Source organism: Triturus cristatus, chromosome 1_2 (genome assembly GCF_964204655.1).
Source record: "Triturus cristatus chromosome 1_2, aTriCri1.1, whole genome shotgun sequence".
Classification (NCBI taxonomy): Eukaryota; Metazoa; Chordata; class Amphibia; order Caudata; family Salamandridae; genus Triturus; species Triturus cristatus.
This window is the reverse complement of record NC_140580.1, coordinates 937,963,023-937,987,111: the sequence shown is the minus strand read 5'-3', so window position 1 is coordinate 937,987,111 and position 24,089 is coordinate 937,963,023.

Below are 24,089 nucleotides of genomic sequence, written 5' to 3'. Positions count from 1 at the left end.
TGCTCTGGAAGTCTGTCATCGTCGCGGCCATCTCCTTTTGAGCTGGTTCCAGAGCTCCTATGGTCGCCTCTGCTTGCTTCACCCTGTCGGCCAGTTTGGTGTGGTCCGCTCGGAGCAGCCCCAAACTCTGCGTCACATGCGCAATGTCCGTCTGCAGAGCCTCCTTGATGTCTGTTATGGCCTTCAGAATTCGTTCAACCTGCTGCTGAAGCATCCCCTCTGGCCTCTGCTGCTGATCCTCTCGCTTTTCCCGAGCAGCAGTGTCCTCTGCCTGGTCCGCGGGCGCTCCCACCTGCTTCCCTCTTGGTTTCCCCATGCTCCCTCCGACCTCTAGCTCCTCCAATCCTTCAGGTGGCCACCTGCGTTTCGCCCCTTTCGGAAGGTTCCCACTAAGTGGCCCCCCCTCAGGGAGTAAGTCGCCCCTTCAGCGCGCTCCGTACTTTCCCCAGTCAGACGCCTCCGCTTTCCTGGATGCCGTCTGCCCTGATTTCCAGACCCAGCGCTGCTCCGTCTGGTCCCCTCCCCTGGTCCCACGACCGCTGCCCCTATTGCCAGCTGTTTCCTCCGTGTCAATTCCCCTCAAGCCAAGTGCCTCTCCAGTCGTGTTCAACCACCTGTGGCCACCCTATCTTGGTCTCCTCCCCGGGCCTGGTGCTATCGTCTCCGCGGCCATCGGCGCCTCCTCCTCCAGAGCTCCACAGTTCAGCCAGTCAATCCTGATCCGCCCCGCCCCTTCCTCGGTATACACTGGTCTCCAGGGGGCCCAAGCCGCCCCCGGCTGCTCTTGCCTTTTCCCGCAGAACGCTTCCGACCACCAGTACCTCCCGTAGAGACTGAGCGGTGCCCCGGTAGGGATAGGCGCCACCGCTCTCCTCTCTCCTCCGATGTCCGAGTTTCCGCGCTGCCTGCCCTCTCAGCTCCCGGCCTTAGCTGCCGCTACGCTCTTCTTTCGCTCCGCTCACAGCAGCGGCCCCCTCACCGGCTGGCTCGCATCGCTCGTCGCTCCCGCCTCCTTCCTGCTTCCTCACAGCCTCATCGCCCAGCCATTCAGTCTAATGGAGCGTCACCCCTTCCTTGGTGCTCGCCGTCCTCCGGGGGTCCAGCGCACCCCAAATCGCCCCCAAATGCGCCAATCTGCTCTCACCAGCCGCCTGTGCGCCACCAGTGCCGCCCTGTGAGCTTACAAGGCGAGGGGGGTGAGAAAGAAGCGCCGTCGCCCCTCTCACTTCTCAGCCAGTAGTGCTTCGGCTTCACCTGTCCGCTCCCTGCGCATTCTTCGAGGCTCCCGTGCCCTCCTCGGATTCCGCTCACAGCGACAGCCCGGCTACTCCGCTAGTCGCTTCCACCGCCATTTTGCGCCCCTGCCGTCTCCACTGTCTAGTACACCCCTGGCGCTCGGCCATCCGACATCCCCTGTGTGTGTCGGCGAAGTCGTTCAGGCCTCCACCAGGGAGGGGGGGAGGATTTCTCCCCGTCGATCGCCCCCACTCGTTCTCTCAGGCTGCGCCAGTCCTGGAACCCGTCCGGACTCAGAGCCTTCAGGCCGCCATCTTGGGTCCACTTCTCCGGGTCAAGCTTCTCTTGGCGGCGCCCCGCCTCTTCTACTTTCGTGCCCGCTGTTCCCGGGTGCGATTGCTTCAGGCCCCCTTCTCCCTTCCCCGGGGGCTCGGGGGGCTCAATCAACTGTCCCAATCAGGATAAAGGACGGGGTCGGGCGCGCAGCTCCGGCATCACGCGTCCGTTCCCATCCGCCTCGTGGCCACGCCCCCTACAACTCCCATGATGCAGTAGAATCTCTATGTGAAATGTGGACTGGAGTTGATTACAGCTAATTGGCTTTTAATTTCAGTATGTGCACAATTAGTATTTACATTGATGTGTATATTTTTGTGCCTCTTACCTTGTGTACTACAGGCCGAACCGGATGTATCCAGCTGCGTTACTCCCACAGCAGCTTCTGGCAGGATTGTGCCCTCCACCAGGTCCTCCAGGGCTGTGTTGTCTGGGACTGTTGAGGGTCCTCCTCCAGTGCTTTTCACATCCTTCAGCCTCTGTGCAATTCTCTCCTTGGCCTGGCTACGCAGGTCATACCACCTTTTATTCAGATCTTCTATACTGCGGTGTGTCACACCCACAGCATTAACTTTCTTCTTGATTCTTCTTGATCCTGTTCCAGATCCTTCTTTTTTCTGCCTCTGGTACTTTTAGTGAGAGCTTCCCAAAGAGCTTATCATGGCTCTTTACCACCTCTTCAATTAAGTACTCTAGTTCCCTCTCACTGAATTTTAGCTTTCGCCTTCTGGCCACTGCCCCCTCTTCTGCTGATGTTTGGGCCATTTTTGGTATCTGCAAAACAATGTATTTCTTTTCACAGCTCTCCCCCAGCACTCTGCTTCCTGCTCTCACTTCCTCTGGGCACAGACTGCAGCATGGGCTGACTGACTTCCTGGTTGTGAGGTCATCAGCCTGCTCCCAATGCGACTCGGTAAAATTGCGATCTCGCTAATTGCGATCTCACAATTTGCGATATCGCAAATAGCGATCTCGCAAATTGCGAGATCGCAATTAGTGTGTTTAACAGGATTTGCGATTATTTGTGGTGTTATCGCTAATATGTTTATCGATTATTTGCGATTCTTTATTTAATCGCTATCTGCATCATGCATAGGTAATTGCGATTCCTTATTTGCGAGTCCCTAAAAATCGCAAATAAGGAATCGCTATTTTTCTGCATGATGCATGTGCCTGTTAGTAAAGTATCACCTTGGTTACCTTGCTAGGCCCTTAAAAATCAAAATGTTCTTTTGACCCTGTAAACAAGTGCCGACTCATGCTTGCTCAGGATTCGCACTTCACAGATGCATACCCAAGGGTAGATCTAAGTACAATATTCCTACGTAATGTGGGGACTATGGAGTCAAAGGTTCAATTTTAAAAGGTATTAAAATGCTACGCTGCTTCTGCCAGGATATGGCTATGGTTTTAGAGGAACGTGGGGGCATATTATCAAGCAGGGCGTTAAAATGATTATCGCTTTAGCAGCAGAAAACTGCCGCTAACACGGCGATAATGGGCTTGATAATTCCAATAGAAGCCCATGTTGACACCAGAACATGGGCTTCTATTGGAATTCCCACGGGCATATTATCAAGCCCAGTTTTCTGCCGCTAAATCTCACATTCAAACAGTTGCAGGACATCAACTTAAGAGCCACATTTTCCCACCATAACTGTTGTTATCAAAGAGTGTTATTCCATCTAATTGTGGAACACAATAATTGTCAGGAGTAATCAATAGTTGATCAAATGTAGATAGTAGTACGTTGCAAGATTAATTAATTACTGGGGGGAGTATCATGTTAAACAACTTCTATGGCTTATCTGCTGGGTCTCTAATCAGCACGGTCTTTGGACTAATGAATTAGGGTTAATCGATAAGGAAACAGGCTACTTCGGGGAGAGAGCCTCATGTAGTTCCCGACACTACAATACCCGTATCCTAATCAGTTACTTCTGTTGGTCCCTAATGGGCCATCTGGTCGTTTTCAGAAGTAACTGCAAAACCCTGCAGAAGACATGACTAAAATCTTAAAAATAGCGTTAATCTATTTAGATGAATCATATTTTTCTTAATAATGTCCTACACACAGGAGAACTCGAGAAAAAGATTCTCCTTTTATCGAGGAACATTAATTCCATTAGAACATAGACAGTCTTTATTTTAGTTATTTATTTAGGAGTTTTATATAGCACTAGCCAGACCCGAGGGTTTCAGAGTGCTTTACAACATGTATCAAAAATGCAATCAAACATAAGAAGTGACAGTAATAGAACATATTGATTCGTGACGAATACAGTTCAAACTCAAAGGGGCCGATTCCGATCTCACTTGGAAGGGCTCCGAACGTGATCCGGGCGTAAAAAGTACGAGCCGTACGCGTGTTTACCGACCGACTCGTACAGCAGTACGAGCGAGCAAGTACGATGCGAGAAACGCGAAATCGCCGACCAACTCGTTTCCGGGTCTGAACCGCTCCGTACGTCTCGTACGTAAGAAAACCGTGCCGTGCAATGGAGGCGATTTCCGACCGAGCCAGTACGATGCACGATTCGGACAGCCGGAACGAGTCGGAGCCTCCGACACCTAAACACACCGGGAAGCGGACTTCGGGGGTCCGCGCCGGACCGCCCTTCACCCGTGGCCTTACGAATCGGTCGCAGAGGGAGACCCTAGGGTCCCCCCACACATGCATGTACGATGCGGTTGGCACCAACGCGTGCACACTACAGGGGGCGCCCTTGTTCGCAACGTACCCATTCAGTCAATGGCATCCCGTGTACGCGTCATACGACCGGCTCTCATTGACTTCTATGGGAGTCCAAGCGACCCGAGTCCGTCAGCATACGGCTGCATCGTACTCGCTCGGTCGGACTCCAGGGGCACGGCTATGGTCAGAAAACCCTCCAGATCTGACTCGGACAGAGGGTTTTCCCAATGAGTTCGGAATCGGCCCCTAAGAGTCACAAATAGACTCAATGATTTGTGACGAATCCAGATCGTTGAGGGGGGACAACAGAGGGAGACGAGAGGTAGAAGTATAGGTCCTCTTGGCAAAGTCATTCTATACTGCAGTGGGCGCGGTTCGATGTAGAGCGTCAGCTATCCATTCGGAAGAGTTCGGTTGAGAAAAAGGTCTTTGAGCTGGCTTTTGAATTTTGGAAAGGAAGGGTTAGTCCTGATATGGACTGGGATGGAGTTCCAAATTTTGGGCACATTTCCAGAGAAGGAGCGTGATAAGGCTTTATGTTTGTACGTTTTTGGCGGGATGAGAAGTAGAGTGTTAGTACTTCTGAGGTTCCTTGACTGACCGGCTGTGCTCAGTTTGGTGGCCAGGGATGCGGGTTTACCGGTATGCAGGGCTTTGTGTGTGAGACAGGCTGTGCTGAAGCTGGCACGCATTTCGGTTGGGATCCATTTTAGCTCTCTGAGAGCAGGAGAGATGTGTTTGTATTTTTTTACTCCAGTGACCATCCTAACTGCTGCATTTAGAGTTGTTCTGAGGGGGGCTAAATGAGATTTTGCGGTGCCTGTGAGGGTTCGTTCCCGTAGTCCAATCTGGACAATACCAGGGATTGAGTGGCTTGTTTGAGGTCATTGGGAGGGATGAATGGCTTTATTTTGTTGAGCAGTTTTAGGTTGAGGAAAGCGCTCTCAGTGTTCTTGATGTGTTTGACCATGTCTAAGTTTGGGTCCAGAGTGATTCCCAGTGATTTTACGGAGTCTGCCGGGGTGAGGCTGCAGTTGGGAGCATCAATGGTTTTTAGCCATTCTGTGACTTGGGGGTCTGTTCTTTGTTGGATATGATGAGTATTTCCGTCTTGTCTTGGTTTACTTTCAGGTGGTTGAGGGATAACGAGTGAAAGGGGTCTCTTAGGGGCCCCTTCCCCTTTGCGAATGGGTTACCAAGGTGGTACAGTATTCTTGTAGAACTGGAATTCGGTTGCAAAACAGTAATACATACCCCGCCAATTCGGTATTTGGAAGGAGTGGCCTGAACCTGCCCTTCTAAATACCGAATCGCAAATGCAAAATGCGATTTGGTAACAAGTTACTGAATCGCATTTTGCATTTTGTACATTTGAAAAAGTATTAGAATCGGGCTGTTTGCAACCGGAAAAATGCTTGGTACATCTGGCCCCTTGGCCTTCCAGGGGGGCCTCCGGGATCCCATCCGCCATGTTCAGCGCCTGAACTGTGCGGCGCTATTGTTAATTAATACTTTCCGACTTATTAATTGTCTACAACAATTAGCTAGAACGTGTCGGCCCCTGGGCATCCCAAACCACTCAGGAACCAATTAATACAGCATAAATATTCATGCAGTAATTCTACAGCAAAATCGACACACTCTCGGAGCGAGGGAGGGAGGAAGAGCTTCCAGTGTGCATAGTATGAAAACCAAATATTTGGAGCACTAGTAATTGAGGCGGGAACTCACCGTGGAGCGTGAGGAAGAGGAGAGAGAAGGAAGATACCAAGGGTAGGCACTGAGTCCTGAGTGTGCGCTCCCACTGAGTGTACGCTCCCACGAGTGTGCGCTCCCACGAGTGTGCTAAGGTTGCCAGATTGCTCCCTATATGAACGCCTTATAACCAATCCTGGAGCTGCATCATGATGGGGTGCGCGTGCACAAGCCCCACCTTTGGGCCTGTTTTTTATGCGATTACACTGTTTAAAACACATGCATTTAACTCAGAATTCTCTTAGTGCCTGAGCCAAAGATAGCGTAGTTCAGGAACAGCGAGAAGCTTTACTGTCCACAGATTCTGCACTAGCCCAGAGACAATCTGAGTTAGATGCACTCGCACAAAAGCAGGCACACAGCTGTACTCTGCACGAGTGCATATGTTCATGACATTGTCCATGGACTTTAATTTGGCACATCCTTTTTGGGTGTGAAGAGTGTTTTCCATATTAAATGTTTTGCATTTGATCTACATTAACACGTAAACAAACAAATGTTATTACTGTGCATTATTCACATTTAGATTAACTGTAGCTAATGCATTTTAAAATGACTAACTTTGGTTGCCATCTTGCTTCATTTCAGATTCATTTTTATTTCTAGGCAAGCTGAATTTCACTGCTGTCGAACACTGTGTTCTGTTTCTAACTTCCTCATGAGAAGAAAGGTTTTCTTTTTGGTGTACTCACTGTGGGATGTTATAATTGCTATTGAATCCAAGAAGATACCTGCAGAGTACTTGCCGGTCCAATGTGTCTGGTTTTGCTGTGGATAAATGTAAGTTTGACGGACTTTGAGAAAAGCTGTATTGTGGAAGATCCTGAGAACCTAATGACCTCACGATTTGTATCTTTTCACTCTAACGTGATTGGATTGTTTTAAGAGGACTATGTGTAGCAAATGCTAGAATTGTGTGATTTAAACCAGTGCACGGGTGAATGTGCAGAGAGGAATGCTTGTATGCAGCTGAGACCAGAGGAAGAGTTTTAGGGTACTATCAGCATGGGAGAACTGATTTTCTAAACCTTTCTCTTTGAGTCAACTCTAGTTTGTCCTCTACTTTCATAACTTTGGCTCCATTCGAACTTCATATTGATTGATGCATTCATATATTGATTATTGATTGATACTATCCTGATGATTTTGCCTTCAGTAAACGTTTAACCTTTAATAAACCTTCATGGTCTGAAAACGTAATAATTCTCTGTCTTCTTTGTGGAGCCTAATGTGCTTCACACTAGTGAATGTATTAATTTGTTGGCCAGCCTCAGTTGCGAACTTCGACAATCAGATAGCCCTTTATGGTCCCAACTTTTTACAAAAAAAGCGCCAACAGGTGTGATGGTGCAATTGGTCAGATGAAGCAAGCAACGACTACAACTCCCAGGAGTCACTAATATGCTAAATGAAAGCCATGGCTGCGATACATGGTGTAGATCTAAGTAGAGCAATCTGACGATTCGCAGTAAGGCTACTCTGGATTGTGTATGCATGCCGCTAATTGAGTCCGTAAATAAATTGGAGTCTTAGAATATGATTTAGATTCAAGAGCAAACACCTCCCACCTGAGGACTGTGGGCCTGATACACAAAGAGCCTCCGCACTGGTGGTGGAGGGCCCGCATTCGTGGGGGAGTCTTAGCACTGGTGGTGGCGGGCCCGCAATCGTGGGGGAGTCTTAGCACTGGTGGTGGAGGGCCCGCCATCGTGGCGGAGTCTTCGCACTCAGGCAGAATGTTTGCAATGAGAATTCTCATTGTGGAGATTTCGCCATGAGTGCGGAGACTCCCCCATGACTGCGGGGCCTCCTTTACGCGTGCAGAGGCCTTTTGTGAATCCGGTCCTCAGAGTGCTTTTGCACCTTACTAACAAGTGCATACCAATAAATAGGAACAAATGTGTGTATCCGAACCTGCTCGGGTTTTTGAGCGGCAACAGCATTAGCAGACGCCCTTTATCACTGCTGTCTAGGGCCCTGGCCTACTATGGCAGTGCAAACTGAGCACCAAGTACAAACTTTCAGCACTTGAACCTCAGGGTAGCGTATGGAGCATTTCAGTAGCCGCCTTTGTTTTTTTGCGCTGGGGCCCCACCCCTTCCCCCACTCAAATTTCCAGAAAGTTAAAATGCATCGCCCTTGTCTTACAAGCAATGCCACAGTATCTTGCTGCCTGTCCCTCGTACTTTAGATTAGTTGCATTTTTCATATTTGATTTGTTTGTATTATTTTCTACTTTTGTATTTCCATTTTTTTTCTTTTGACAATGACTGAAAATGATGCTTTTGCTCATAGCGAAGACCATATCAAAAAACTCTTGAGTGCTCCTACGCTATTCGCTTCAGCCTCCCTAAGTGCGACAGCTAAAACACAAAACGAATCGGATAGACTATTACGCTTGAAGAAAAAACAAATTCGGACAGATTTACATGGCCATTTTCTGTTAGAACATCTTAAGGCAGGGACAATCCCTGAAGGACTCCAAGTCCGTAACATTCCGGTCATTTTCACAGAGGACGCTCTCTACAAGAAGGGTTATAGTTGCATTGAAACTAAATGCAGCAGGGACCTTATGGTCCTCCCGGTTGAAACAGCCCTCAGGATCTCACAACAACAACTGGAGGAAATAGCCTCACTGGAATCAGAAATTAAGGACAATCAATTAATCACGGATTCAAAAGCCTTGTTGGAGAAAGTGGAGAAAGAGATTTTGGAATTTAAAAATGAATTAACAGAGACATCAACCCAATTTTTTCATCTCGGGATATATTCATCACTGTATTTCGCCTACTTGTGAATAAAGAAAGGGCATCCACAAATGCGCTGCCACTTTGGTAAGATTTGTTATATCAAGGCGGCGGTTAGCGATGTTGCACTCTTGGGTCATTGTATATTCATGATTTTTAGTTACAAATTTCCTCTCTCTCTTTATTTTTTAGTGTCTTGGTCCTGAGGAGAACCCCTTCGGTTAAACAAATTGGGGTTCGAAACGCGTAGACCTTTTTCTGTTGTGATACCAAACATTGGTTTAATTAGTTCTCTCCGGTGCATTCCAAGAATTATTTTGCTTATTTGTAAAACGATTGCCTAAACAATAGGTTATATGCACATTCAACTTGTATTGGTCAACTGTTTACCATGTTTGGACAGTCCTTTGGTTCATTCAAATTGATGTTATTGGCAACCAAAGGCAGATTGTTTGAATGAGTGTGTTTTTGATGAATGAGGAGTGGTGTATGAATGTGTTTGTAAATTAGTACATCTGCCAAATTGGCAGTGCAGTCATTGTTGTCAATTGTGTGGTATATATGTTTTTTTGCTAAAAAAAATTTGTGGTGCTTAATTGTTTGTGCTCTAAAAAAACTTTCATATAAGATTTATTTGAATAATAAAAAAGATGTCGCTTGAATAAATACTATTAATTAGTTTAGACGTGGTTGTTTGAAATTTCTTCCGCGGTCTATTTATTTTGCAAATTGGTGATCAGCATTGGCACTCTCTTTTGTTTCTCATGTCCCTCGTACTGAGCATGTTCTTGAAGTCAGGCTCTGTAGGGCAGTCCACTGCGCATATCCGGGCTTACCTTTTCACAGCCCGTGAATATCGCAGCAGAGGCGAGACTATTGCCGAAGGAATTTCGGATCACAGAACGATGAAGCCCTGTGTAATGCAGTCATCCCCTCTCATGTTGTTCAAGTTAAGCTCCCTTTTCAGCAGTCTGTCTTCAGTATTTACTTGAAGACATTCTGCCGGCCCAAGGACAGTGTGTAATTTGAGCTGGTGGTTTCCGGTGCTCAGCACTGGTACTGGGCCACATGTATCAACGCATTTTGCGATTGCAAATGGGCCGATTCACAGAATCGGCCCATATGCGATCACCAAAAAGCGTTTTGACATGTATCAAGCAATTAGAATTCACAATATAGGCAATCGCAATTATTTACGATTGCCTAAATTGCGAATGCCGTTAGGGAATCGCAATTTCCAATTCCCTAAATGCTATTCTTGTAGCCTTTGCAAATTGCGATATCTCTTTAAGGAATCACAAATTACCACCAACTTTAATTTGATGGTAAGTTGCGATGCACTGTTTTACATTTTTTTAAGTGCCATGTGGTGCACATACATATCCTTAGGGCATGTATGTGTGCCACATGTGCACACATGCATATTTCAGGGGTACAACAGGGTGTCCTTTTGGACCCCCTGCACCCTTGAAATTGCATGCTCAATTTGCAAGTACCTATTAGGTACTCGCAAATTGTGCATGCAATTCCCATTCATTCCTATGGGCCTCTTGGCCCATAGAAATGAATGGGAAGCCATTCCTTATTTGCGAGTCGCAAATAAGGAATGCGTAGGAATCGCTATTTGAAATGCGAATCCTACATACATTGCATTTTGCGAGTCCTTAGTAGCGAATCGCTAAAAATCGCTATTAAGGACTCGCAAAATGCAAGGTTGATACATCTGGCCCTTAATCATCAACACAGCGCTTCTAATGTGACACATTCATTTATGGTAGGTACGGGGAGATTAAGTGATTTACTCAGAATCACAGGATGCTGAACCGATGCAGATATATGAACCTGGTTCCCCAGCTCCAAAGTCAGCAGATCTGGCCATTATGCCACATCCTCTCCCAGTTGTTATGGTTAGTAGCTGGTTCTGTTTTAGGCGGAGCTAACAGGAGAAATGGGCTGGTGCAATCAGCTTCCTGACGAGAGCCCCGGCACTTGTTTTTTTTTTTTTTACAAATTAACCACTGCCCAGGGACTTCTATTGCTGGTGTACTGACAGAACAGATGCTTGAGGGTGAGTCATAAAAGCTTTAACTGCATTTATTTGATGCAGTCAAAACATTTGTTCAAATAAATACAGCTCAGATAAATTGTCTGATATTCAGCTTTTTATCCATATGCTATATTTAGGTACAATTTGTGCTTACTTTTTGAAACACGGGTGCCATGCGTATTTATTTTCCCCTGTGGTAGCTATAGGCATCAGTGTTTTTTATAATGTGTAACATCTCCCCTGAATTGCAGGTTCCTCTCTAATCTCCAGAGTACAACAGGATGCGCGCCAAGAATCTATTTGTGCCTGGAGGTGGGCGCTCTGCTGCTCTATGCATGACTACCCCCGGGCCTTGCTCGCGTGCAAGCATTAAAGAAAATAGGAACATTTGAAAAATATTTAAATTGGGGCGTGTGGTACATCTTGCCACAGTTGCCGCTATTATTGTTACCGTACTGAACCGCACCTGATCCCCCCCAGGGAAAGATAGACTGATCCGCATTGATTCCTCGTTCAGTGCAGTTCATGGCGGATCTTTTCTCCCCAAAATTTCACAAGCTGCCACCGCAACAGGTACCCAGCCGTGCAGGTGAGAGTTGTGAGGCGGTGGGGCTGGGTTGGGGGGAGGGGATTCGACAGACGACCACAAGGGAAAATTAAATAAATAAATAATTTCCCCTTGTTGTCGTCTGTCGAAATCCCACCCCACCCGGGCCCACCGCCCCACTGCTCTTACCTGCACCAAACAGCATGCCCTAATGACTGTCCAACCCAGTGCTGTCTTTAAGGAAGAGATGTTCTTTCATATGCTAAAAAGAAATACCACTGTCAGATGCACTCCAGGGCGGCCCCAGGGCAGACAGCAGCTACTGACCCGCAACCTTGGTGGTTGAGGTTGTTTGCCTCTGGTGTCCCAGGGTTATTCCTGCTGCAACTCTGCCAACCGAGCCAAGTACACCCTTTGTGCACTGGATTCTCAGGGCAGCGAGGGTTAGCAGTCAAAGTCTTCACAGGAGGGTGGTGTGTAGGGCAAGAGCTCAGCACACAGACTCATTAATATAATATCAAGACCAATTCTTATCTTTTAGTTAAGAGAAAGTGCTTCAATCTTGCAGTAAACCACAATGCAACACACTTTAAAGGTGGTTCAGGTACAAGGCTACACACACTCTCCCTGCGAGTGTAGTAACATATTGTGACTCTCTAAGGTGCCTGCTTCCCCTCCTCTTTCTCTGGGGAGTGCCACTCCATCTATGGTAACGCCATATGGTTATGGCGTACACTACGCACAAGTGCAGATTACTTATAGTTACACCAACGTGTTAGCTCATAGGTCAGTTCAATAGTCTTTTTAGGCCCAACAAGTTCTTATTGGGTTTCTACCCGCAAGCCTCCTCTTTACAGGTGCAGCGATACCTGCTCAAATGGTACAACCATAGGCTTCAGCATTGGGGATGGGGACATCCAGCCGCACGCCTCCCGGGACCACGGGGTTTGGGGGCTGGAGTTGTGGCCACATGGTCAATGCTTGTGATATTCCAATTTGGCAAATGCAGTCTCTGAGAACCAATGCAAGCAGACGTTCATCCTTGAAAGGCACAGCCCCCGGGGCCTATGCTTGTGCTCGTCTTTGGTAGTTGAAGCATCCAGGCTGATACAACGGCTACTTTAAGGGCAGTGGTGTAACGCAAAATGATGGTGCCCCCTTGCAGAATGAGCTCAATGGGGTCCCCTGAATCGTTGGTACCCCCTTCACAGCAGGTGCCTGCTCGTAAAGCAGAGTGGCTTTCCCGAGCGGCTAACTTTTCCTTACTCCATGCCATTGCATGCCTTGCACGCATTCTGCAAGGCATGCAATGGCATGGCTTAGAGGATGAGGGAGCCCATCCAAAACAAGAAACCCTGGAGGCCTGCCTGCACCGCAGGGCCCCGTTACACCCCCGTTACACCCCTGTTAAATGCACCACCAAACCTTCACGGTTGACCGTGGGAATGCCCGCATCATAACAAAGAGTTGATGAACATATTCTTATACCATTCGTGGAAGGTACATCTCCAAGAAACCAGATGTCTCCTCACATTTTGAGTCAGGATCGCCTTCACTCCCTTTTGGCAGCTACAGCTGGGTGATCTACTTGCTGGAAACACGCTGGGCTCCTGCCCCTGGACAGTCTCTCCTCTTGCAGGGCCTGGCACTCTCCTTCAATCTCTCAATAGGCAGGCAGATTTTTAGGCACTTTTGGCAGACACTCTGCTTCTCCAGCAGGTGGCATATTTTAGTTGATGTCCTCTCACCTCTGAGAGGACAGGACTATGTAGCACCAGTCCTGAACAGCCCCAAAACAGACCAATCAATCTGCAAGTTATTCTCCTCAACACAAAATCACAGATCACTAATGTCAAGTATGCCCAGGCACTTTGACACAGCTGTCATGTTAATCCTTACCAGGGGCGGCTCCTCCATTTGAGCGGGCAAGCGTCGCCCCACAAATAAAAAACCCAGGCCGGAGCTGAAAAATAAAATGGTAACATTTATTTATTACCATTTTATTTTTCAGCAACCGACCCGTATCGAACTCAGCGTCAGGACGGGGCGGGGCCATTGCTGCTGAGTGGCAACAGAGAGCTTTGTGCTTTCGAGTGTAAAATGTGCATATCTCTTTGAGCCGGCCGTCTTGCGACATTTGCACATTTTAAACCTCTCTAACCCAGCTGCCTTAGGACAGCTGGGTTAGAGAAAGCAAAGGCCTCCAGTGCCCTTCTGAGCGCTGACAGAGGCCGCTCCTACCAATCCTAATGCTTCTCTCATGCTGCATGAGAGCAGCGCCTAGATTGGCTTCAGAGTCGAGAGCCTGCCTGCTGCCTGCCTCGAAGAGAGAAGGATAGAGGAGAAATTTGCGCTTATGGAAAAGGTAAGTGCCTTTTATTTTTATTTTGTTATGTGCCCCTCCCCCCCAGCCTCACCACCCTCGGGACATGCCAAATGCCACTCATCCTTACGTTCTGAAATCTGGCCTCTTACTTGGCTAAAACTCTCTCAGACTGTTTTTGAGTTCAACTAGCTGCTTGTTTACCAAGAGGAAGAGAGTGGAACCATGATGCCACTACCAGTAGCACTGACCCCAGGCATAGAAGAGAAGTCAATTCAAGATCCTCAGTTGGAAGAGGCCATGCCAGTGCGGCTTATATGCTGACAGCAGTGCTAATTCCAGTGCGCTCCAGATGTTAGGCAGCACTGACTGCACACTTGTTGTTGAAGGAGCACACTTCCTGGTGCTCCTGGACCTCTCAGCAGCCTTTGATACACTTGACCCTGGAACCCTCTTTGGTATCATGAGATGGAGTAAGTGCACTCAACACAACCAGAGACAAAAACGATTCACGACTCCCATTTGATCTGGCTCTTTTTTGTACTTATTATATTATAAGCGAAACAAGGTGCTTACAAAGTATCTGGTGAGGAACAAGCATAATACATGACAATTCTAGGATGAGCAATTTTAACATAAAGCAAAGTAAAGCAGTTAGATGTATTTTAAAATACTGCTATTGACAATTCGTTCATTGTAATCAATCCTTCACATACACACACGTTGACAAACTACAAGCAGGGATTCCCATCCGCATAAGGAGGAGAAGCCCTTGCTGAGCCCAACTACTCCCCTTCGGTGAACATGAAATCCAGATGTGGGCAGTCCCGGCGTAAGGCTAAAATTCCAGGCCACCTTCAGTTCTCCAAAGTCTTCATGAAACCCCAAACACGCACCAATCTCCTTTAAGACCCAATTATAGATCTGAAGAAGGTGCAATATATTTGTCCAGAGCAATTATTTCTTACTCTTTCCACCACAGGGTATGGAAGTTACCGGTGAACACAACCTCATCTGACTCCTCCCTGTGCACGGCCCTATCCACCCCAGACTTAGTGCAGGATTAAGTAAATATAAATGTCAGTTCCCTTGCTGAACAAATGTGCGCTGTCATTTGCATAAAGCTCTTTCCTATGTTGTGCCTAAAACAATGATGAACCATGAATAAGGAGGAGCAGTTAAATAGTCTCGCCATTGGCTGATTCTTCTTGAAAAGTATTACCATTAGTTGATTCTTCTTGAATAGTCTTGCCATTGGCTGATTCTTCTTGAATAGCCTCACCACTGGCTGATTCTTCTTGATTAGTCTCGCCATTGGTTGATTCTTCTTGAATAGTGTCGCCAATGGCTGACTCTTCTTCAATAGCCTCACCACTGGCTGATTCTTCTTGAATAGTCTCGCCATTGGCTGATTCTTCCTATATAGTCTCATCATTGGCTGATTTTTCTTGGCAGAGTGGCTCAGTTCTTTCGGACAGATAATAGGCCCTCAGCTAGCACATGGAATCACCTTGACCAGGATGTTTGTGTATTCAGCAGTCTTATACGCATCACATGCATGACTCCTATTAAAATAGCTAGTCCTTACCTCTTTCTTGGGGACTCCATATTATTGCCACCTATGTGGAAGACTTGTGTGTCCAGATCTGAAATGACCCTATACCCCATATCTTTCTACAATTTAAAGCACATCTGCTCCAACTTCAGACCACCTGTACCTAGCCAGTAATGCTCAATGCACACGGCCAAGTCAAACAACATCATATCCAGAGCCACTGGAATCATGTGGTAAGGGAGGACAAAATTACGTGGTAGGGTTTACTAAATTATGTGCCATGATGCCACACATTTTGTGATAGTATCAGTTCATTATTTTGCCGTTTTTAAACATGCTAGCACGTTCTGGACAAACGTTTCACCCTATTAATACTATTTCAACCCTCAGTTGCAGCAATGTGCCGCAGAAAGGCAAACTATCAACATTTCCGAAGTGCTGTCCGCTGCCAGGGCCGGACTGGGAACAGAAAACGGCTCTGGCAAACTGCTCGGCCGGTCCCCCTGGGGGGAATGTGGGGTGCAGGCAAGCTCTTTGCCAGGACCGGTTTCGGACGATTTTGTTACAGGGGGCTGATATTGGTGGCCCCTGTAACAAAAACAGACCCCCAGGGGCCCAAAACTGTCCCCCACTCTGGCGGCCTACCGGGGAAACGCCCGGTGCCCCCTACGGCCAGCCTGGTCCTGTCCGCTGCACAGCAACAAGTAACTTTTGATCCGTTTGAGCTAGAAACAATAGTTTGTTTTTTGTTGAAATCTGCAAATTATACAGCAGATGATGGATTATGTGGCAAATGCGGTAACCGTCACAACCGCAGAATCGCATAATTCCAGTGGGCCTGACTATATCCCAGGAATCTTCCAAGTGCTTTGAATGCACAGGAATGCCTGCACCAACATCGTGACTAACGGTTGTGCTGATGCATCTGCTCCCTTCTGCTGTCGCTAGCCAAACTATATTCGGGTGGACATACCACTAAAAACAGCTGGACTTCCAGTATCACCCTGCCTGAACCTCTTCTGAGCACAGCCACATCCCAGCTTCTGAAGCCACTGTGCGCTGCAAAGCCATTCACATGAGTATTCCATCTAAAGTGCTCCTTATGCGCAAAAGTCTAGTCAATGCAACTAGGCTTATAATTAGCTACTGTGCTGCGACCACATTCCACCTCCACTGAAGCCCCTTTGGCTGCCTATCATATGAAGATGTGTTCACGGTTCTATTTGTAGCACACGGTGCTGTAAATGCGACCCCAGAGCAGTTCTTTAACACCTACTCATTAACACAGCCTGCATTTGTCCTCTCTGAGCCACCTCTACATCTGCCTAACCAAATAAAAATATTTTAGTGGGAGAACGGTATATGTATACCAATGGACTGTGTGAAACTCTTTCCCTCTAATCTAAAGCAGTCTTCTTGAGTTATGAGTGGCATAGCTAGGCCTTTTGCCGCCCAAGGTGGTCTCAGCCTTTGCCGACCCGCTGCAGCCGTAAGAGCGGCGGGGGGAGGTGCTGGTGAACCAATCCTGCATTACCCGCCCTTGTGCACCCAAAACTTGTGCCGTCCAGGGCAGACCCCCCTGCTACGTCACTGTGAGGTATTGCAGATGACTAACGATAAGGCTCTTCTGGGCCACCTTTGGGCCAAATGCCGGCTGATTTTCCTCTGCAGCCTTTAGCTCCTACTGCTCCATATAGGAGATGCAAACCACAACTATTATTTTTAACAGTTCAAATCCCTAGTGAGATGCCTATGATGGGTCTTTAGTGCACGATCTACAACCTAGAACCTAGAGGTGCACTGCTTCACTCCTCCCACAACATTTTGGCTTTTCCATCCTGCAATCCCAACACGCAACAGATGTCTTCTCCAAGGACTGGTAGTGTTGTCAGCTCTTTAAAGCCGTCCCCATGGAAGGAATTGTTGCAGATCATGGGCACTATTTGCAAATGTATAATTAAATGTTTGGTCTAAACTGAGACCAAACGTCTAAGTTTACAACTATGGGAATTCACAAAGGGCATTTACGAGCACTATCTTTATGTCAGCACTCAGGGCGGAGATTCGACCCAAATGCGGACATAAAGCTTTGCAAAAGCTGCCCACTGCAACAAGTTACATTAACTCCAACTTTAAATACAAGTAGTGGCTTTTGCCATTGTATCCAATGACAAAGTTGGGCTGGCACTGCATGACTGCTCTACCAGTCTGCAGAGGCAGACTGGGGAACTCATTTTACATGGGGGACTTTCAAGGTGGCACAACCAGAGCTGCAGCCCAGGGGTATCCCTCTAACTTCCATGCCTTGTGTACCAGGGTACCATATACTAGGGACTTACAGGCAAGTTAGCCATTTCCAATCGGGTACAGACAATTTGATATGCACTTCAGGGTCAAGGCACTGACAATGAGGTCTGGTTAACATGGCCTCAGTGCACTCAGATTCGAAAAACCAGCCGCATTGGTCGAAAAACTTGGGGGTGACCATACACAAAGAGGTATTTCCTTACATCATTTGTCTGGTGCAGGCAAGAAAGGCATGTAATGCTTAAATGAAATGCAGGTATATGGTGAAAAGAGGGACTCCTTCCTTGTCATCATGTTTTATTTCACTAGTCATACAAAGTCATGTTTTCATCACAGAGACTGTTCTCCAAGCAGCAGTTATTTCAAGAGGATACTCAGAGTTTAGAAGAATTGTAAATATGTTGAAGCTCCTGCTAAGGTCCATTGTCTTGAATCTTCAAGTGCCTTCTGCTGAAATAAATATGGAATGAGTGCGAAATACACTTTACTGTTGCACTGGCCTGTTTTATAATTTAAAAGATATGTTTCCAGATGCCATACATCATTTTGAGTTCAGTAGAGTAAAGACTTTTTTTTCTTTTTATTGTGCTTTTATGATTGTTTTGCTCAAACATTCGAATAAAGCTTTCTTGATTGATTGAATTCAGTATGTGAAACTGCACACAGGTTATAGAACATAACTAGGTTGTGCAAAATAAACGAGGCACACTTTTTATTTTAAGAAGTTTGCATATACTGTCTTGTTTTTCTGCTAAGGGCAACATCATATATGTTTTAAACAATATATTTTACTCTGGGAGCTTCAAAGAAAAGCTTTATTAAAATGGCATTCTTGTGCTTCTATGCAAGACAACATTATTAATTGTTGGTGAAGAATATTTTGGAAAGGATGTATAGCTTTGTTTCCTACGACACCTATGTACTTTTGTAGTACCAGGATGCAGTTTGCATCAATGTTCACTAAAATGTCAAAATAAATAGATATTAATGCAGTAGCATGTGTATTATTTGTCTGTAATTGCATAGTATGCTGCATAATGTCCTTTCTGTGTCGCACACATTCTTTTGCAGTATATTTTAATAGCATAATAAAGAACCACATCATTTGGTTCTTTATTGCTGCATAATCCCAAGGCAGACAGCTTGCCTTGCTCTTGCTATTCCTGCTTTAAATAATAGAAGCTTGCCCGACCTTCATTCATACTATAGGCTAAGGATGCTTTGTGAGCTTCTCCCCATGCTTTAAATGGAGGAAATACCCCTTTCTGCCACATATACTATATAAAAGAGAACACTTTTAATATTCATGGTGTGTGCAGAAGAGTTTTGCCTACTTAAGGCCTGATTTAGATCTTGGCAGACGGGTTACTCCCATCATAACGGTGATGAATATCCCGTCCGCTGAAATATAAAGGCCATTAAATCCTATAGGGAGTTATTTCGGCGGACGGGATATCTGTCACCGTTATGACCGAGTAACCCGTCCGCCGAGATCTAAATCAGGCCCTTAGTCTGCTTCTAAGTTCTAAGCATGCTGTCCAAGAAGGAAGCTCTCTCTGCTGCTGCTTTTCCTTTGTGTGGGCGAAGCTTCGATAATTTCTGTTCATGTGATGTGTAGAGAAAGCTTGCAGTGTGTAGAGAGGCTTGACTCAAAGCGGATCATTTCATAAGTGAAGGAAGCTTGCTGTACTTCTGATTATGCAGGGTGGAGAGAGGCTTGCCTTAAAGTTGATCACGTTAAATGTGAAGGAAGCTTCAGGTACTGCTGCTTATACAGTAGGTACAAAGGCTTGCCCTAAAGCTGATCATGTTATATGTAATGGAAGCTTGCACTACTTCTGCTTATGGAATGTGTAGGCACGTGTGCATTAAAGTTGATCATGTTATATGTGAAGGAAGCTTCTGGTACTGCTGCTTATGCAGTGTGTCGAGAAGCTTGGCTTAATGTTGGTCTTGTTCTATTTGAAGTAAGCTTGATGTGCTGCTGCTTATGCAGTGTATTTAGAGGCTTACCTTAAAGCTTGCCATGTTATATGTGAAGTAAGCTTTCTGTACTGCTGCTTATGCAGTGTGTAGAAAGGTTTGCCCTAAATCTGATCATGTTATGTTGGAAGGAAGCTTGCTGTACTGCTGCTTATACAGTGTGAAGAGAGGCTTGTGATAAAGCTGATCATTTCATATGTGAAGGAAGCTTGCTTTACTGTTGGTTATGCAGGGCCTGATTAGCAAAGGTAAACGTACACTTTGGTGTAAGTTTGCGATTGTTTGCTATTCACAAATGGATTTAAGAATAGAATCTTTATGACTGCGGAGTCTCCGCATATAAAATGACCTATCTTTTTACGTGAAGAAACATGACACTTGTAAAGATACTAATCATACATTCCTTTGTGAATAGCAAACAATCAGAAACATACACAAGAGTGTATGTTTACCTTTGTGAATGAGGCCCACAGTGTGTAGAGAGACTTTCCCTAAAGCTTATCATGTTTTATGTGAATGAAGCTTTCTAAACTTCTGCTTATGCAGTGTGTAGAGAGTCTTGCATTAAAGCTGACCATGTTATATGTGAAGGCTGCTTGCTGTACTGCTGCTTGTGTAGTGTGAAAGGCTTGTGTTAAAGCTGACCATGTTATATGTGAAGGAAGCGTGCTGTACTCCTGGCTGTGCAGTGTGTAGAGAGGCTTCCCTTAAAGCTCATCATGTTATATGTGAACAATGCGTGCTGTACTCTTGGCTATGCAGTGTGTAGAGAGGCTTCCCTTAAAGCTCATCATGTTATATGTGATCAAAGCTTGCTGTACTGTTGCTTATGCAGTGTGTAGAGCTCATCATGTTATATGTGAAGGAAGCTTGCTGTACTGCTGCTTATGCAGTGTGTAGAGGGATTTGCCTTAATGCTCATCATGTTATATGTGAAGGAAGCTTGTTGCACTCCTAGCTATGCAGTGTGTTGAGAGGCTTGCCTTAAAGCTCATCATGTTGTATGTGAAGGAAGCTTGCTGTACTCCTGTCAATGAAGTGCATAACGAGGCTTGCTTTAAAGCTTACAAATGTAATGACCAGCTCCACGTCTTCAGGGCCATTTGGAGCTCGTGCCTGTCCTGAAAAGCACAAGAAGGTGGATTTGTTTCCGTTTGGCAGTTTCAGCCTCTCTCTGCACCGACGGGTGAGATAGCTATGGAGCTAGGACTATGAATCTGAGGGGACCCTGAGCTCCTCGTACTCAAGGGCGGGCTTTGCAAACAGACATCTATGTCTTCACTGTCAGCTTTCGGGACTGAGGCTGGTCATGTGGCTCTATGGCCTGACCACCTTACCTATTCTTGAACAAGTCGTTAATGCTTTCAGCCATTATAGAGGTACCGGCTGGTCTGGCCCTGTCTGTATCTTGGTGACTGTGTTTGTCTCGAAATGCCTGCCGGGTAACTTTTTGATGTAATAGTAATAAAGATATCTATCAAAAGGAGCTGATCGTGCACTGTGGGAAGCGTGCTTGCTGTGCCTCTGCTTGGGCGCTGTGTGCAGGCGGAATGTTCTACTACTGTTTGAGTTATGTCTGAATGATTTATTTATTTTAGGTTTTATATAGTGTAGCCAATATAAGTTTCGCCTTCAGAGAACTTTGCACAATCGTAAACATTATGAAAGGCTGTTATAAAATGTGTAATTGAAAATTGACGGCACTTGCAAGTCAAGGGGTCAAATCACAGCGACATCTGAACAAAAAGCTTCTTCATAGAATATCAGAAACTCATGGATAACTTCACAATTAATGCAGGAGGAAAGGGTTTGGAGCTCATCAGTTTCTATTATTGAGTTGGTTGAAACTTTGATATGGATTAGTTGCCACAGAGCTGAATATACAGCGTGTGTAGTAGGCGGTCCCCAATGCAAGTGAGGCTTGCCATAGGCTAATGCTTCTCATGCAGTGTGTGGGTGAGGTGTAGGCCAGGCTAATGCTTCTCATGCAGTGTGTGGGTGAGGTGTGGCCCAGGCTAATGATTCTCATGCAGTGTGTGGGTGAGGGGTAGCCCAGGCTAATGCTTCTCATGCAGTGTGTGGGTGAGGCTTGGCCCAGGCTAATGCTTCTCATGCAGTGTGTGGGTGAGGCTTGGCCCAGGCTAATGCTTCTCATGCAGTGTGTGGGTGAGGTGTGCCCAGGCTAATGCTTCTCATGCAGTGTGTGGGTGAGGTGTGGCCCAGGCTAATGCTTCTCATGCAGTGTGTGGGTAAGGCTTGGCCCAGGCTAATGCTTCTCATGCAGTGTGTGGGTGAGGTGTGGCCCAGTCTATGCTTCTCATGCAGTGTGTGGGTGAGGTGTGGCCCAGGCTAATGCTTCTCATGCAGTGTGTGGGTGAGGCTTGGCCTAGGCTAATACTTCTCATGCAGTGTGTGGAAGAGGCTTGGCCTACGCTAATGCTTCTCATGCAGTTTGTGAATGAGGCTTGGCCTAGGCTAATACTTCTCATGCAGTGTGTTGGTGAAGCATGGACTCGGCTAACGCTTAATATGCAATGAGTGGATGAGGCGTGGCCTAGGCTAATGCTTCTCATGCAGTGTGTGGGTGTGGCGTGGACTATGCTAATGCTTCTCATACAGTGAGTGGATGAGGCGTGGCCTAGGCTGATGCTTCTCCTGCAGTATGTGGATAAAGCATGACTTAGAATAATGCTTCTCATGCTGTGTGTGGATACAACGTGGCCCAGGCTAATGCTTCTCATGCAGTGTGTGGATAAAGCGTGGCTTAGACTAATGCTTCTCATGCAGTGTGCGGAGGAGGTGTGACCTAGGCTAATACTTCTCATGCAGGCTAATGCTTCTCATGCAGTGTGTGGGTGAGGTGTGGCCTAGGCTAACGCTTCTCATGCAGTGTGTGGATAAAGCATGGCCTAGGCTAATGCTTCTCATGCAGTGTGAGGATAAAGCGTGGCATAGACTAATGCTTCTCATGCAATGTGTGACTGAGGTGTGGCCTAGGCTAATGATTCTCATGTAGTGTGTGGTAAAGTGTGGCCTAGGCTAATGCTTTTCATGCAGTGTGTGGATGAGGCTTGGACTAGGCTAATGTTTCGCATGCAGTGTGTGGATGAGGTGTGGCCTAGGCTAATGTTTCTCATGCAGTGTGTGAATGAGGCGTGGCCTAGGCTAATGCTTCTTGTGCAGTGTGTGGATACAGCGTGGCTTAGACTAATGCTTTTCATGCCGTGTGTGGATGAGGTGTGGCCTAGGCAAATGCTTCTCATGCAGTGGGTGGATGAGACTTGCCATAGGCTAATGCTTCTCATGCAGTGGGTGGATGAGACTTGGCCTAGGCTAATGCTTTCCATGCAGTGTGTGGATGAGGCTTGCCATAGACTAAGGCTTCCTATGCCATGTGTGAAAGTGTGTGGAAGAGACTTGGAAATAGGCTAATGCTTCCCATGTAGTGTGTGGAAGAGGCTTGTCAATAGGCTAACACTTCCCATGTAGTGTGTGGAAGAGGCTTGTCAATAGGCTAACACTTCCCATGTAGTGTATGAAAGAGGCTTTGCCATAGGCGTAACTTGCAATGTCAGCAGGAAGCGTATATTTCTGTTGCTCATACCTGTAGGGAAATGTCCTTCTGTTACAGGTTTTGGGGAAAATGAGCTGGTAATGAGGGCAGGTGCAATATGCCCCCTGGAAGATTCCAACTCCCAGAGCAGAACACGTTTCATCACCCTCAGGGCCAAGTGAGGACCGGATGACCTCCTTCCTGGGGCAATAGGATTGGCGATTGGACACCTCCTCTCCCTCTTCAAAGAACAGTAATGGCAGGTTTGCAAAATAAGAAATCGTAGGGGACACTGAACTACCTGCCTAATGAATATTATTTGTGAAAACAGTATCATCATTAAAGCACATCTAGTTTAAAACTAAAAGAGAGTGCATCACAGTCACAAGGTGTAAAAACCATTGTGACAGATAAAAGAACAACTTGTGGTAATTCTAAGGATGGTAACAAACTGGCAAATTCACCTTTGAGACAACAGCATAAGTAAAATTGCCAGAGACATTACAGGCTTTGGAGACAGTAAAGACTGGAGTGTGGAAAGTGAGTTCGAAGTTGTAAAAGATAGGAAGAGGCGGGCGAGGTGACTGATCATAGTATGGCTTCAGTATCAACATTTTAAGAGGATATTTTCCTCTTTAAAGAAAATAAAATGTGAGGAAGTATTTTGTGACGAGAGACGAGAAAGTCTAGATTCTAGGGCACGAAGGAGTTGGATGACAAAGAGCAAAGAGTTGCATGAAATGTGGGGGTTCAGAGATGCAACAGGCTACCATTAGGACATACTGCAAGTGTATGAGTGAGCGTACATTGCGAATGGCACAAAATGGCAGATAGCCATGTGAAAGGGCACAAGGTGATACCACAATTCTCTAAAAAGTGTAGGTGAGTGTCATCCACCTGCATCCACCCCGGTGTGAGCCGTGTTATCATTTGTTCCCAGTTCACAAACTCTTGTAGGGCTTCCCCTCTGCCAGCTACTGGCATGCTGTGGATACGTGGCTGACG